Source organism: Lycorma delicatula, chromosome 8 (genome assembly GCF_047948215.1).
Source record: "Lycorma delicatula isolate Av1 chromosome 8, ASM4794821v1, whole genome shotgun sequence".
Lineage (NCBI taxonomy): Eukaryota > Metazoa > Arthropoda > Insecta > Hemiptera > Fulgoridae > Lycorma > Lycorma delicatula.
Genome location: NC_134462.1, coordinates 128,768,795 through 128,786,372, shown reverse-complemented (window position 1 = coordinate 128,786,372; position 17,578 = coordinate 128,768,795).

The following is a 17,578-nucleotide window of genomic DNA, read 5'->3' as shown; positions in this document are numbered from 1 at the left end:
GGTCCTTAATAGGTTGATTCGTAATAAAAAAAAGAATATTAAACAAGAGAAGTGATAACTCGTTGAAGTTAGAAAAGTTTACCCGATGATAAAATGGTAATAAACTTTGTAAGAAATGTTGAAATTATGTTTACATTATGCAGTTTATTAGTATAGATAATGGATATTACAATGTTAAGAAAAGAAAGTTCTGAGGTGGTAGGGACTCGGGTATAGAAACTATCATGAAAATTAAATACACGAATAAAATTATAAATAAATTAAAGTTCTTACACTAATAGAAAAAATAATTGTTTGGATTCCTATAAGAGAAATAAGTTTATAAAAGAAGTGCAAAATCATTAGGTAGTTATAAAAATGATTAACAATGAATAAAATACTAGAAAAAGTCTAAAGTTCATACAATTCAATTTCTGCAAATATATTACTGTGTACATTAGAATTACCCCACTTTATGAATGAATATAATATTGTCACTTTCACTACTGTTTACCGATAATTCTCCGAACTACTCCCTTCATTCTCCCACTGACTACAACGGAATACTTGTGACGTACTCTTCACTCGTTGTTACCGCATGCTTACTGATATCGCCGTCACCGTAACCGCTTCGGGCTTGCAAAACTACTGTGCTCTCGCTTGTTATCACGACTGTGCCGAACACGGCCTCGCAGAACTACTAAGACTCTCCGCCGGTCCCTGACAGGATTTATTTCCCTTGGCCTGCAGAACCAGTACCCGCCTCATCCCTTTAATTGTTGAAGCGTAATAATTTTCATCGTACGTGCCCTTACGTTTTCCCATAAATTCTTATTCCGGTCCGGTAACCGGACGGGGGCTATGAAACGCGAAGATATTTCGAAATTTTGGAAGTCGAATCACGGTACCCATTACAATAGGTAGCTTTCTTATGAAATCTACCTAAAATATTAGATTGCCCAAAAACATAATGAAATAAACTATTTTGTAATTTGGGGGGTTAACCCATTTACAACCCCTTAAAATTGGAAATTCATTCGTGGAAAATTGGTAATTCATTCGGTTTAAAAATAGATATTTTACTAAAAATAAAAACAATAATTTATTGTTAATTATTAAAGATTTATTAGTGTTTTTGAATAAAAGTCCATTTAAATCCATGACCTCTTTTTGTATTAAATATCGGATCTTTAATTATTTTATATCACGTCATTATTTTCAAGTCTTTAAATATAACGTGATGCGTTGATATTAAAGTGTATCTCGCTTACATTTATCTCTTTAATTTTTAAATAGAAAATTTAATAATATTTTTTATTACTTTAGACCGGAACACTCGTTTATAATTCTGTTTTGTAATATGTCGACATTAGATTGTAAACAACACATATACAAGATATGTATGTAATATTTTAATTTAGGGTTTTATAATTTTTTTTCTGTTTAGCCTCCAGAACTACCGTCAGGTATTACTTCAGAGGATGATATGTATGAATGTAAATGAACGTGTAGTCTTGTACAGTGTCAGGTCGACCGTTCCTAAGATGTGTGGTTACTTGAATCCCAACCAACAAAGAACAGTGGTATCCACTACCTAGTATTCAAATCCGTAAAAATTTTATTATTGCCTTTGCTAGGATTTGAACCTTAGAACTCTTGACTTCGAAATCAGCTGATTTGCGATGACGAGTTAACCACCAGACCAACCCTCTGGGTTTACCAATTAAGCCTGCTACTTTGCAAGATCTGCGAAATCGAATTGTTACAGCAGTGAATTCAATAATCAGGGACCAGTTACCAATAAAAATAATTTGGGACCAATTAAAATAATTAACTATTATTTATAAATCTCGATTTTTACATTCTTGTACGAAGTAAAGGAAGTATTGTGATCGTGAAAAATTTCGGTTTTCAGATTTCACCGAAAATTTCCAATAAACCTTCCCTGAATCCATTTTGACTATTTTGTGATATCTGTACCTACGTATGTGCATATGTATCTCGCATAACTCAAAAACGATAAGGCATTCTTGTAGAGAATTTTATTCTGAACAAAATGGTATAAGTGGAATAAAACAAAGGAAAGTTAGAAAGAGTACACTACTACGTTTGCCAGAAAAGTTCGTACTTATGTAAACAAAAACCAAATTCATTTTTGATGATGAGAAAATTCGTAAAAACAAAATTTACTGTTAAAAATTATAGTTAAAAAATTTTAAAAAACTAGAAATTACTAAACTGTTAAATAAAAATTACTTAGATAGTAATTGTTTTAACCCACCTGGTTGGTCTAGTGGTGAATGCGTTTTTGCAAATCATCTGATTTCGAAGTCGCGAGTTCCAACGTTCAAATCATATTAAAGGCAGTTATTTTTATACGCATTTGAATACTAGATCGTGGATACCGTTGTTGTTTGGTGGTTTGCTTTCAATTAACTACACATCTCAAGAATGCTCGAAATGAGACTACAAGATTACACTTCATTTAGACTCATACATATCATCCTCATTCATCCTCTGAAGCAATACGTGAACGGTAATTCCCGGAGGCTAAAACAGGAAAAAGAAAGAGATAATAATTGGTTTTATTAATGACAGAAGTAGAATAAATTATTTTTAAAATTATTCTTTCAAAGATGCCAGTAAATTAACAACTGATCAACAATGCTCAATACTGTATTAGTGTTTAAATTATTCTGTAAGTTATATTAAGTATATCAGGTATTGTAAACTATGCTGTCGGCAGCGAAGGTTTTCTATCAAATTTAGTTTGAACGTGATCGATTTGCCACTGAAGTAATGCCGTACTTATTTGCAACAGAGGAGGAATACGCCAATATGGTATTCATTTTGGGTGTGTATTGTTAATACCACAGCTTCTACAGTAAAATATAAAATACGTTTTCTGAATCGCATGATTCCAGATCACGCCAAGACAATTAGCGCGACCTTTCGCAATCTTTGGGAAACAGGTTCACTACCTAGTATTCGTACCAGCTACGAACCATCTGTCCAACACGACGCTGTTATTGATGATGGGGCCTCGTGAGGAATTAATTGTCCGCATTATGCGGCCGATCAACTTAAAGACAGCTGTAAAGCACTAAAAAGAACAAAAAAAAAGTAATACAGAAGCGTGCCAACAAGTATATTGAAACTGGCAGGCTCATTTTTGAGCATTTATTGTAAACTGATACGTATAATGCACTTTTGTCTAGCGTACTGTTTATATATAAAATTCAAATTTTTCTAACTTTTCTTTGTTTTATTCAAATTATCTTCCACCACTTTGTTCAGAATTAAATTATCTACAAGTTTTTGTTTTAAAGTTTTGTGTTTATTAACCATTTAACAAAGCTATTGTACGTCAAAAATAATAAACAGAGTTTTTTACTCAGTTTATTGGTTTTCACCACAAATTTCTCAAGAACTACTACAGATAAGGTTTTGCGACTTATTTTGTTTTATTTTTCAGGTCATAAACCATAATAAATCAATAATTCTGCCTCTTAATTAACGTCGTAAATGTTTCAGTACGACCTCATTTCACCGAGGTAACTGTAATCCGAGCGAAATATTTCACTAACCATAACTCGCAAACGAAGCATTTTAGGACATATTTGTATATGAACTTTTTCCATTATTTTCACGCGTAGAAAGTCACAAGAGAACCTCGTCATACAATCTGCATACAAAATATAATAATACGATATCTGTTTAATACAATATCAGTATTTATTGTTTAATTTATAACACTGAATTTTAATGAAGTTATTTTTTATGTTGTATCACCACGAGCCGAATTTAAAAATATATTATTTCATTTAACAAATATAAAAATGAATTTCAATCAGAGTTTTCAAAAATGTAAGATTCTGCAGATCCATTTAAAACGTTATAAAGAATAAAATTTGAAAATTTGAAAGAAGTATGAATTTTGCAAGTTATAATTTGCGGAAGTAACTTGAGCAGATTAAGTTCCTTTGTACACTATCAAAATCTGACAATCTATTTCTAAAACCGAAATATTGTCACTATCAAGGACGTATTAGTTGTAAAATCACAATTTTATGATTAGTAATTTTAAATCAAGTTTTAATTAACCAATAATTATTGTAGAGTTGTAAAAGCCTCGACTTGTTTTTGAAGGTGCTTTCATAAAAAACTGACTAAAATTATAATGCTTATTACAAAATGTGTTAATCTAACGTTAAATTAAAAAAAAAATTCCTCTAATTTGTGCTACGTTGATTTTGTTTTTAGTTTATAGTAAATTTATGTTTCAAACAAAGGAGACCGTACTAAAATCCTAGAACTTCTACACCAAGGGAAAACTCATTAATTTGTGGGTGGAATGTTTTAAAACGTTTTCTAGACGCATTTACAACCACTAAGAAAAGCTTCAACTTCATAGATTACTGGTTTGAGAAATAGTGTAATAAATGACAAAATTAGTACGTAAATAGTATTTCGCTTTTATTTTCAGTAAGGACATTTGAGATCTAAAACCGTTCTAAACTATCTTTACTAAAAGTCTTGCCTATTAAATTATTTAAAATTTTCCGAATAAAATTTTGGCTGAACTTAACCCAAACATGAAAAAATGTAGAAATTTATTTTAAAGGGGTTATTCTTTAAAATGATCATGATTCATGATAATAAATCCTCGGGATTCTTCTAGACGAATAAATTAAGCAAATTAGTATTCCCAGTATCTATTTTATGGTTTCAAAAAATATAGAGTAATTAGCATTACTCTATATTGTTGGTCAGTTATATACTGTTGGTCAGTTCAACGCTTATTAAACTGATCTTTTTAAAAATATTTCTTACCGGGTATTTAAATCGGTCTTAAATAGAACCCTCATGCGAAATTTAAAAATATTCTCAGATTAAAAGTTTAGGATAAATTAGTGATGAGTGAGTGAAAGTGGTATTTCGTTTTTATACGTAGCCTATACATTACTGACTATTACAAGCAAGTTTTTGTTTTACGTCGACCTTTCGGCTTTCATCTATTTATTTATGTATTTGTGACACAGTTGCCACCAAATGCGGTTTCCAATTTTTATGAAATTTTATCTTTAGTTTCTTTAATAATAGGAGGATCGATGTAAATGTGTAGATTTTCATAAAAATTCTCCATTTTAAAATTACAACTGTTACCTTTCTTTACGCTCCGAAAGGAGAGGAACTTTCCATTCCCACCCATCACACGTTGTGTCCCCCCACTAAACCTTATATAATGTAAATATAACCTCTAGACTGTCTTTCAGCGAATTTTTTCTTTTTCCTGTTTAGCCTCCGGAAATTACCATTCAGGTATTACTTCAGAGAATGAATGAGGATGATATGTATGAGTGTAAATGAAGTGTAGTCTTGTACAGTCTCAGGTCGACCGTTCCTGAGATGTATGGTTAATTGAAACCCAACCACCAAAGAACACCGGTATCCACGATCTAGTATTCAAATCCGTATAAAATTAACTGTCTTTACTAGGACTTGAACGCTGGAACTCTCGATTTACAAATCAGCGAATTTGGGAAGACGGGTTCACAATTAGACCAACCTGGTGGGTTTGTCTTACAGCGACTACCTGTTAAGATACTTCACTATTTACATTTTACTCCACTTTCATACTGAGATAGTTCTCTAGCTAGTGTCTAATTTTTTTTTGTTAGTTTGAGATTAACCGGGCATAAAGTCATATTAAGTTAAAAACAAATAGGTTTTGTTTACCGTTAGTTTTTTCGATGTCAAATTTGAGAACAAGGGATTAAATTTATATTAGCAGAAATGTGATAGTAAAGACTACCTTTATGTTAATGACAAAAAAAATTTAACCAAAACTAAACCGTAATAAATAAAGCTAACATCTTAACTCTAGAGCAATCCTGCAAGAAGGAAGTACGGTAATCAGACAAAAAATGGGGTATGAGTTTTTTTGCATTTCTCGACGTTTCATGATCCAGGGATCCCCAAAAATTTAAAAATGGGAATAATTACGTATGTACATATCGACATACGTACATACGTACAAACTATACAAACATACCAACAAAAGCATACTGTACAAAAGCTTTAAACATACCAACTGTTTGAAGCTTTTGATTGGATAAACCGATTTTGATGAAATTTTGTACAGATATTCATGTATATAAGGCAATTTGTCGGTAAAATTTTGGGGTCAATATCTTCAGGGGTAGGGTAGATAATTTTATGAATCCATTTTCTCAAAATATTGCAAACATAACCCCACTTTATATTAAGCTTAGTAATGCTTTTCTTACCACTCTAAACTGCATACTTTTTAACATTTTTTTTTTGTTTTCCTAAGCATAGTAGTAGTGCAATGGGCTAAAAAATAATTTGGGGGCAATAAGGGGGAGCCGATCGAAGCTTAAAAATATCCATTTTTAAAAAACCCAGGAAAGTATATATAAAAAAATTTGTTGTCCGCATTTTTTTTTGTTTTAATTAGAATAAAGTATACGTACTAGTAATAAAAAAAGCATGAATTTATAATTTAAAATGTATTATGTAAAAAAATAATAATAAACCCTTACAGAAACCACGATTATTAATAAATAATTCGTGAACAGAATGAAGATTTTCTTTTTTACATACGAGTATTTAGTTGAAACATACATATAAAATATGAATGATGTAATTGCACAATATTTTAGCAATAAACCAAATACAAAATATAGAATAGGCTACGTAAGCTTCTTATATCAGTCATATGTCATCGTTTCAGTTGACAAGTAGCAATAAACGATGACATCTGCATAACCATATTAGTACTGTATTTATTACACAATAATTTTGTATTCAGTATTTAAACGTGACAATTTTTATTAAATAAGTGTATATATATCTAAATGATGATCACAGACTGCAGATACGTACACGCGTCAGCTGACTTAGGAAAACGTATGTAGAAATATATTTTTAGTAAAATTAATTAAACGATCAAGAAGAATACGAGTAAAAAAAAAAGAAAATAAAGGATGACTAATACTAAAAAAATTTTTTTTAAATTTACCCCACCGAGGCTTCGCCTGGACGTACAGAACTTCAAAAATCGAAATAGTTTTTTAACAATTATGTACGGAGTTTTGCTCAAGGGTTATCACTATTCACAGCTTACCGGATAAAATAAAATGTTTTGATAAAGACGTTTTTCTGAAATCAAATTTTTTATGAAACCAGGATATTCAAACCGATCAAAATCCAGTTCTAGTTCCCCTCCAGTACAGTAAAGTCCAGCGGTTTATCATTCAATTTTTTTGAAATTGCAGTGATTACATGTTTAAATTAAATTGTTAAATGCAATTTTAGCGCTCAGATAATACTAGAAAGAAGATAAAAGAAAAACAAACCAATATACATAGCATTTATAGACTTAGAAAAGGGATTTGATAACAGACTGGAATAAAATGTTCAGCATTTTAAAAAATTTAGGGTTCAAGTATTTAGGGTTCAATTGCTACCACTTACAGGAACCAAACTGCAACACTAATAAGCGAAGAAATAAGAAAGAAGTCGTAATAAGAAAGGCAGTCCGACAAGGATGTTCTCTATCCCGGTTACTTTTTAATCTTTACATAGAACTAGCTGTTAATGATGTTAAAGAACAATTTAGATCTGGAGTAACAGTACAAGGTGAAAAGATAAAGATGCTACGATTTGCTGATGATATAGTAATTCTAACTGAGAGTAAAAAAGATTTAGAAGAAACAATGAATAGCATGGATGAAGTCCAAAACAAAAACTACCGAATGAAAATAAACATGAACAAAACGAATAAATTAGAAATAATGTAGATGGATCACTGAGTATAAAATAGGATGAGAAAAGATTATGGAGGTAGAAGAACACTGTTATTTGGGAAGTAGAATTACTAAAGATGAACGAAGCAGGAGCGAAATAAAATGCCGAATAGCACAAACAAAACGAGCTTTCAGTCAGAAATATAATTTGCTTAAAATTGCTAAATTTTAATGTAATCGTCAAGAAAACATTTTTGAAATTATATGTTTGGAGCGTGGCTTTATATAAAAGTGAAACTTGGCCGATCGGAGTACCTGAGAAGAAAAGATTAGAAGCTTTTGAAATGCGGTGCTATAGGAGAATTAAAAAAAATCAGGTGGGTGTATAAAGGGACAAATAAAGAGGCGGAAAAATCGATGAAGAAAGAAGCATTTGAAAAAATATAGTTAAAAGAAGAGACAGACTTATAGGCCACATATTAAGGCATCCTGGAATAGTCGCTTTAATATTGGAGGGACAGGTAGAAGGGAAAAATTGTGCAGGCAGGTAACGTTTGGAATATGTAATAGAAATTGTTATGGATGAGGATGTAGGGGGGGTATACCGAAATGAAACGACTGGCACTAGATAAGGAATCTTGGAGAGCTGCATAAAACCAGTCAAATGACTGACGACAAAAAAAAAATAAGTAAAATAAATTATGAACATTTTATTGAGGGCAGAAAATTTGTCATTCTGTCATTTTTATTCAATTTCATAAACCTTGCATATTTAGATTATATATCGTAGATCTAACATGAAAGAAGTAAAATTCACCCTAAAAGTAAATATTCCTGGGAGACTGAATGGTGAAGTAGGTTTATTAATAAAATAAAAAAATATTGCATTATGTAGAATATGTGTGTGTTGGGTTGGATGAGTGCAGCGCACTCGCGAGCTAATACACCAAGTTCCCTTCTCTCATTCATTCTCGTATATCTCACTCGGATGCAATAAAATGTGAAAAGTGCATCAGATGATTACACACGTGGAGGTGGTCTCCACGTGGCCCCCTTCCTTCCCACCTCATTATACTACCTCAACTCCCCGCTCTTTGAAACTCCCACAAAGCAACCTCAAGCAAGCGTGTTTCCTCACCGCGCTTCATCATCATGACTATCATCATTTCTCCATCTCATTCTAATCTATCATTTCATCTTTATTTATATTATACTACATTTGCGAGTTTCCAATTGTGTTTACAGAACAAAAATACTTCACTTTTTCAGTAATAGTATAAATTTATACATTTTTCTCTTTTTTTCATTTTAATCATTTTTTAAGCAATTTAGATCTATTTTCAAAAAATAATACTAATAATAGTAATAACATTTTAAATGAAAATGGAGTAACTGTAATGGAATTTACAATAAAGGGAGATTACTGTAAAATACTCCGGGTTGATATAGTGCTAAAACTCGTCATCGTAAATCAGCTGATTTCGAAGTCGAAAGTTCTCGGGTTCGAATTCTAATAAAGGTAATTTTATTCGGATTTTAAATAATAGACTGTGGTAATCTTTGGTGTTTGGGTTTCAATTAATCACACATCTCACAAATCGTCGGCCTGATTCTGTACAAGATTACACATCGCTCACACGTCATGAACAAAGGATTCGGCTGCCTACGGGCTCCGAATCCAGGAAGCTGCAGGGAACATCAGAAGACTTCTGGATATTCATGAGAGAATAATAATAACTATAAAAAACCGGTAAAAAAAAAATATTTACCCGATGTTAGAAGGTATATAGAAATTTCCAGGTTCGACTCCCGGTATGTAATTATTACTTTTACCTGAAATCTCTTATTTACACTAGTCGCATTTTATATCTGTTGATAAGATTGAAACCTAATAAATAACATGGTTCATTTTATTAAATTTCTAAAATTTATCTTTAAAAAACCTGAAGAAGAAATAAAAATAAATTTTTTTTAAAATTTTACACAAATTTATAACCAGCATAAAACTAATTTTATCTCACTGACCTCTCCCGGTTTGGACATTTTCTAAAATAATAATTTTCCGGTTTATCAACTATCTTTTACAAAATAGTTATTCAATCAGGAACGAATATTAAAAATATATATATAAAAAAAATATATCTATATCAGATTGATTGACTTTCCATCATGCCTAAAAGTTGAAGTTGATTTGGTAGGGCGGGTTTCCCCGTATCTTCACAGTAAACTCGGAGTTCTTCCGCTTTAGTTCAGAGAATTCCTACGTCCCTCTTCTACCCAGGTGCACTACGGGAGGCTTGAACGTCAGGTTAATTCCCTAATAAAATCCAAGGATTTTCGAATTACCATTTTCCATTCCAGAAGACTGACGCTCGTAGAATGTTTTATCCATGAACAGAAAAGGGGATGGATATCAAGAAGATCCTAAAAAATGTTCAAGAAATTGAATAAAAGTGGTCCTAGATGTCTATCTTGTTTAGGTTTCTAAAAAAAACGAGTTAAATACGAAAACATTTTTTCGAAAAACACATTGTTTTTAGGTTTGGGATAAAATTACTTATTAATTTACCAAGTTAACTTTGTAGAGAATTTAGTTCTGAGAAAATAACGCCAATTAAAATTCAACAAAAATTTGAGAAAGCTCAACTTTAATTACAAACAAAAATTCAAACTGGATCGGAAAAGCGACATGATTTTAAACAGAACAATTTTTATTAATGCTTGAACAACATAATGTAAATAAAAAGAAATAGGAAACTTACCAATAACAGAAAAAAATGAATAAAAAATATATTTAAAAAGATAAAAATCACATACATTTTGATTTTTTCTAAAAATTATTAAAATCAAAATGGTTACTTGATAAAGCTGCAAACAATTCTTCAAAGCAGTTGCTCAATATGGCCGCTATTCTGTTCAAAGCATAGTTCAACCCGGCGAATCCACGCTAGCTAGGCACGTGTGATAGCGCCCTTATTATTCGTAGTAGTATCTCCGGCTTCTATTATACGATGTCTCAATTATTGTGTCCAATACGACCGGAATAGACTAACAACTTCATCCAATTTCAAAGCAAAACGTCCGCTGGCGTGAGATCGGGAGATCGAGGTGGCAATTTTACCGGTCCATTTCGACCAATTCATTGCTTATTAAATGTGACTTAAATGATTCATCGCATCACGACAGTAATGAGCAGATGCGCCATCATTGAAAAACCATATCTGCACTCTAACTGGAAGTGGAATATCTTCCAAGAGTTCCATCAGATTTGTTTGCAAAAAACGGACCGCTCTCCAGTGAGCCTTGGCGGCAAGAAAAAGGGCCTATGAGATTATCATCAAGAAAAACACACATCACATTAAACGAAAAAGCGAGTTGTAAAACCTAAGTAAGATAGAGCTCCGGGACCACTTTGATTCAATTTTTTAGATCTAAAACCGTAAGAAAGCATTAAATCTACCCCTCGATATGTACCCCAAGAATTTTAGTAAGGTTTAATTTTATAGAGGCAGTAAAAAACAGGAATAAATGTTTCCCGAGCCGAAACAATCGTTTTCTGACCTACGTTTATATGAAATTTTTTTCTTATTTTTGGTTTATTTTTTTATCCTATCTGATAATAAAGTTTTGTTATAAATCCACTGATATGTATAAAAAAAGGTGATAATGAATAATCAGAAACTTTGAGGAAAATCGTTTATACATATTAATTAGAGCAACAGATCAAGAACACTTCCCTGGGACAATCTGTATTCTAGATTTTGATATGTGAACCAGCATAATCTGTTGGTGTTACTGATCCTCAATTACAGGAATTATTTCTTCACCACAAATCGTGATATAATTGTTCGGTAATGCTTTTTGTGTAACGTTATAGGAATTCAGAGGAGTAAATCTAGTGCCTCCCTGATATCTTAATTCTTGACTGTAAAATGTTTCTTTAATATGTTTTAATAGGAAAGAAGGTAAATATTTTTATAAGTATGTAATACTTTTTTCTTTTTCCTGTTTAGCCTACGGTAACTACCGTTTAGATAATTCTTCAGAGGATGATTGAGGATGATATGTATGAGTGTAAATGTATGTAAGTGTAGTCTTGTACATTCTCAGTTCGACCGTTCCTGAGATGTGTGGTTAATTGAAAAACCCAACCACCAAAGAACACCGGTATCCACGATCTAGTATTCAAATCCGTGTAAAAATATCTGGCTTTACTAGGACTTGAACGCTGTAACTCTCGACTTCCAAATCAGCTGATTTGGAAAGACGCGTTAACCACTAGATCAACCCGGTGGGTTATAATGTAATACTAAGAATTTTTAATTACTGTACATTAATACTTAGGTTTGTCAGTGGGATATAATGCATTGTTTTACAGCAGATATTTTTCGTCTTTCTTATATACCTATCACATATGAACAGCACCTTAGGAACAAAAGGAAATTGACAGAGACAAAAACAAACCGAGACCCGGCCGCTGCGTGGGGCCCAGTGGTTTGAGATAGGCGAATCGAAGAATCAAAAGATTCAGACCGGCGAGCCGACCTGCCGTGCCGGACATATTGCCGGTAGGCGGGAAGACTCGTTTGAGTTAAAGGATACTCTCCTGGGTTGAGCTAAACTTGATTGTAGATCCAGCCCAGGAGAGCACAGGGAAAAAATGATGTTCGCTGAACAACCACTCTAGAATGAGAATGTAAAGATATATATAAAATGTGAGACCAAGTATTACAAGATCTTTGTTAGTTTTGGCATAGTTGCGTACAAAAGGATATTTTGCACATTGAACAATCACTTTTTATGTTCGCTAATATGTTATGGATTCTTACGTTTTAGCAGAGCTGAATATTTTAAGATCGATTCGTGTCCCGTAGACTTACTACTAGTTATATGAATTTAATACTTCATTTCAGTTTTAATTTTTTACAGGATCAGTCTGTTTATGTAATTAAACAAAAAATATTTAATAATGGAAACATTGTAAAAAATAAATAAAAATCTAAACTTGAATTTTACGTGAAATATTCCTACTAAAGATGATGTTAAAAGCCTTCATATTTTGGTTACACAAATTAATTTCCCAAATTATTACAATTTCATAAAGTTATGCAACAATCTCAAAATACGAATAGAAACCTTGTAAATAAATTGTTGTTGAATATTTTTTATTGTTATTATTTATTTAAAACCTGAAATAATACGAGTCGTCAATGGAATTATATTTTGCAATTAAATCACATAATTGTATAGCAGAAAAAAATTTGTTGAGCGATTATATTTTTATTCAACAAGATAATAGAATACTTATATTCAAGTTGAAAAAAAATGACACGCATTAAACAACCCGTAAAAAAACATAATGAAATTTAATCTTAAGGAAAACATCCTTTTTTCTTCTCAAGAATAAACTCAAAGATGAGATAATAATGAGGGATTTAAAATTCGCACGGTATTAAATTACTTATATTAGAGATCACGATACTGTGAAACAAAAGTAAATAACTGAGCTCGTTGCCATCGGCTAAAATTAAAATTAATGTGATCATTTGCTCGATCTACCCGAAATAATTTCGCGCATTAATAATTATAACACAAATAATAATAATATTATTTTTACAATATAAAATGTTTAATACACTAAAGTTACTTTAGTATTGAAATACTCTTTATTATTTTATTCTATAATTATCGAGTTTTTATTTATTTCATTTATATTCTTATTTTATTTTTAAGGTTAAAAAGGTTTACATTTTTAGTAAATAACAAGAGATAAATATAAATATTAAAATCAAGACTGCCAAAAAATATTACTGAGTAAGGTTGCTCTTTAATATAGACTGATTACGAAGCGTGTGGGTAACAATTTTGTGCATAGTAAAATTTTTTAAATTTATTTAAACACATGCAGTGGAATCCGCGAATAACGAGGTTGTAACGATAAAAATTCTGGGGTTTGTTTGGTTTCTATCTCATTAATGATAAATTATCTTGTATTTAGCGAGGTATCGACGCATTATAAACTTTGTTATTACAAGCATTTTCATTTTTTAACATACTGTAATTCAAAAAAGTTAAATAGCCAAATAATCTCAACGCAAGGGAAATCCCATTTCTTCATTTACGAAATATACATTTACAGTTTATTCGTAAAGATTGTGACATTTTATCTTAGGCTTGTCAGGTCAGATCTGAAGGGTGAACAAAAGGTTTGTAACAGGATGTTGTACAGTACGTGCAGTACAAGTTTTCCATTACGGTATTACAAAGGCTGGTAGTTATCATGTCGTTCGGTAGAATGACACCGGCGAGAGTTTGTCCGACGGTGGAAACACCGATTTTAATTACACGGGTTTTTTGTTTGAAAAATTCCAGGAAAGACTGGGACCAAACAGTTCCGACTGATGCAGACATTATTACTGAGGTAACTCATAGTCGTGCAGGTGATAGCGAAGCTCAAACTGAAAACGAAGATGAATCTGCTACTCTCCCAGTCGTATTAATGATTGACGCCAAAGAATGTTTTAAAAAATAAACTTAGTTTAGTGAGACTAATAATGTAATGAATTTGTGGATGATGATGATGATAATAATAATGATAATAATAATAATAATAATAATAATAATTTTTTTTGTGGGGGAGGTGGAAATGCATTTACGCACGGAGTGTCCGGCTCCCGTTGATGGTATTACCCCATCATTATATCAGCAGACTACCGACTAAAACCACCCTCCTTTCTACCAGGACTCGACCCGGAACTGTTTAACTCATTACTTCCGGTCGAGTCTTCCTATACTGGCCTGATTAGGTGTATACTATACTACCTCATTTTCAGGACCATTCAGGTCAACCTTTTTGGTCCTGAGAATGCTGCCGACGAATCGGGCTACACTTTCCCAACTGCTCAGGTCACGGGGCATCATCGCAACCACGTTGCGGGGGCTCAGTGCTCCGAGATCCACCTCTAGTATTCCTCAATCTGCCCGTTTACCGAGCACATTTTTAAAAGGTATGCTCAGCGTCGTCCCGTACACCGGGGCAATAGGGGCAGTCGGGGGACGGCGCTTTCCCTGTAGTATGGAGGTACGCGCGGAAGTACCCGTGACCCGCTAAAAACTGGGTCATGTAGTACTCCACCTCTCCATGCCGTCGCTCCGTCCACGGTCTGACCAGAGGGATAAGCCTTGCGGTCCATCGTCTTCTGATCTCGTGGTCCCACGTCTCTTGCCATGCGAGGAACGTGCGAGTATGTTCCTCGTTGGCAATGGTCTCCCGGTCTTCGCCTGCTCGTCGCCTCCTGTAGATCACCTGGCGCTCCCTTGCCAAAATAGCAATGGGTATGACGCCGGCGACCACAAGTATTACAGGGTCGGAGACCGTCCTATAAGCGGAAGCGACTCGCAAGGCTGCGGGGCGTTGCACCTGCACGAGCCGCTTCCGATTTTTTGCAACTCTTAATGATTACTCTTAATATAATTACACAGTATTTACTTAGATGGATCAATGGAAACCGCGGTAAAAACCTTGATTAGAACAGCGTAAAAAATATAAAATTAATTATAAAATGAAATATCTGATGTGGACACCACATCACTTCCATTTACGCCTATTAAATTACATAAATACGTTTTTCGCTGCACTTCATTTAAACTTATTTCGTTTGAAAGTGAGATACAATCCTCCAATTCTTTAATAAACTGTCCAGTTTATTAAAGAATTACAGTTACACAATTGCATTGTGGTGGACACCGCATTGCATCAAATTTTTTTGTGGTGTACGTATCAGCATTTTAAATTAGTTATGTATTAATTTTGTTTCACGTCAATCAAGTAATTGTATGGTGTGTCATCTGTAAAAATGTTTGAATTAAAATGAAAAGTACATAAAAAAGTTTACTTCGCTAATAACTTCTGAATCATTTCATTTTTTTATTTTTTTTATTATTGAATTATTGTTTATTAAATTTTTTACTATCAAAGGTTAATAATTATTAATAAATCAATGTATTTAAATTTTTAAAAAATCTTAAAAATCTATATGAAGTCAGATTGATTGGAACTGAGGTGCCTTCCCCTTGTAAGATCCAAATATTTCATTAATTAAAATTTTATTTGGTTATAACTCAGTAAGCAATGAAAATAAGTACCACTTTTCCACCTACATTTTCGGTAAATTGAAATTATTTATCTAGTGTTACTGAAGAAATTATTTTAGGTGAAGAAGACAGGAGGGACTTCGTCTCGGCGCCAGAAGAAGGTTGTCATTCGTTTGTTCCGTCCGGCAGTGATTATGAAGTAGATTTCCCTTCTCTCCCGGCAGGGTCGGGTGGCGACCAGGATAATGCGGACAGGCAGACAGACTAAGAATGCAGGAAAGCGTCGACTACGTGGTTCTCCTCCGGCCCGTGAGGAGAAGAAGTCCAGAGCCTGTTGGTGTTCCGTATATTCGGCTGAGGAAGCCTGCGACTTGGAGAGATCCGAGTTGTTAACGGACGTTTCCGGTATGGAGGAAGAAGGACCTGCAGAACAGCGGTGTGTGGAGAGTAAAGAGCAGGCTTTTATGAATCGGGGTTTGCACACAGCATGAGGTTTCTTTTTTGTAGTGTGAGGGAGCTGAATTTGTTGGTTTGATAGTACTCGAATACTAAAATTGAAATTAAAGAGTGTTCCAATGATATGGACAGAAGTATTTGTATGTAAGAGTCTTTTGAAGTACGTATGTACCTCGCATAACTCAAAAACGATTAGCCGTAGGATGCTAAAATTATGTTTTTACAACTGTTGCAACATCTAGTTGTGCACCTTTACTTTTGATTGGAATTTACTAACCCAACAGTGTCCAAAAATGCCCAATATCCAAAAAATGCCCAAAATTTGGATTTTAGACTTTTTGTTAACTGCAGTAATAAGTCCTCATTGGTAGATTTTCAACGATATATCATAAGTGGTACTTATTTTCATTGGTTACCGAGTTATAATCAATTAAAATTTTAATTAATGAAATATTTGGATCTTACAAGGGGAAGACACCTCAGTTCGAATCCGACTTCATATACATTTTTTAACTTGTTTTTTTTTAAATTTAAAATTGTCTAATTCAACAATTTTACTAATTAGTAATTAATTAATTACTAATTAATCATTTTTACTATCAGAGGTTATTTACCTCTGATAGTAAAAAAATTTTTTTCATAAACAATAATTTAATAATAACAATAAAAAAAATATATGAAAAACAATCAGAAGTTATTAGGGAAGTAAAGTTTTATGTACTTTTCATTTTAATTCAAAAATCTTTCAGAGGTTAATAATTATTAATAAATCAATATATTTAAATTAAAAAAAAGCAAAAAAAAAATATATGTACCAGTATATGAAGTCGGATTCAAACCAATGTGCACATGGTTACAGATCCGATACGTTCTCACTTACACCACTTTACTTGATAGACGTGAAATAAAATTAATATATAAACTAATATAAAATGCTGACACGGACACCACAAAAAAATGTGATGCAATGTGGACACCACAATGCAACTGAGTATTTGTCCACTTTATTAAAGAATTGGAGGATTGTATCTCACTTTCAAACGAAATAAGTTTAAATGAAGTGCAGCAAAAATCGTATTTATGTAATTTAATAGGCGTAAAAGTAAGTGATGTGGTGTCCACATCAGATTTTTTATTTTATAATTATTTTTATATTTTTTATGCTGTTCTAATCAAGGTTTTTACTGCGGTTTCCATTGAGCAAATGCTGTGTAGTTATTTTTCTTACCTGACCACTAATACAACTAATCATTCCTGACGCGATCTATATTCTGCAT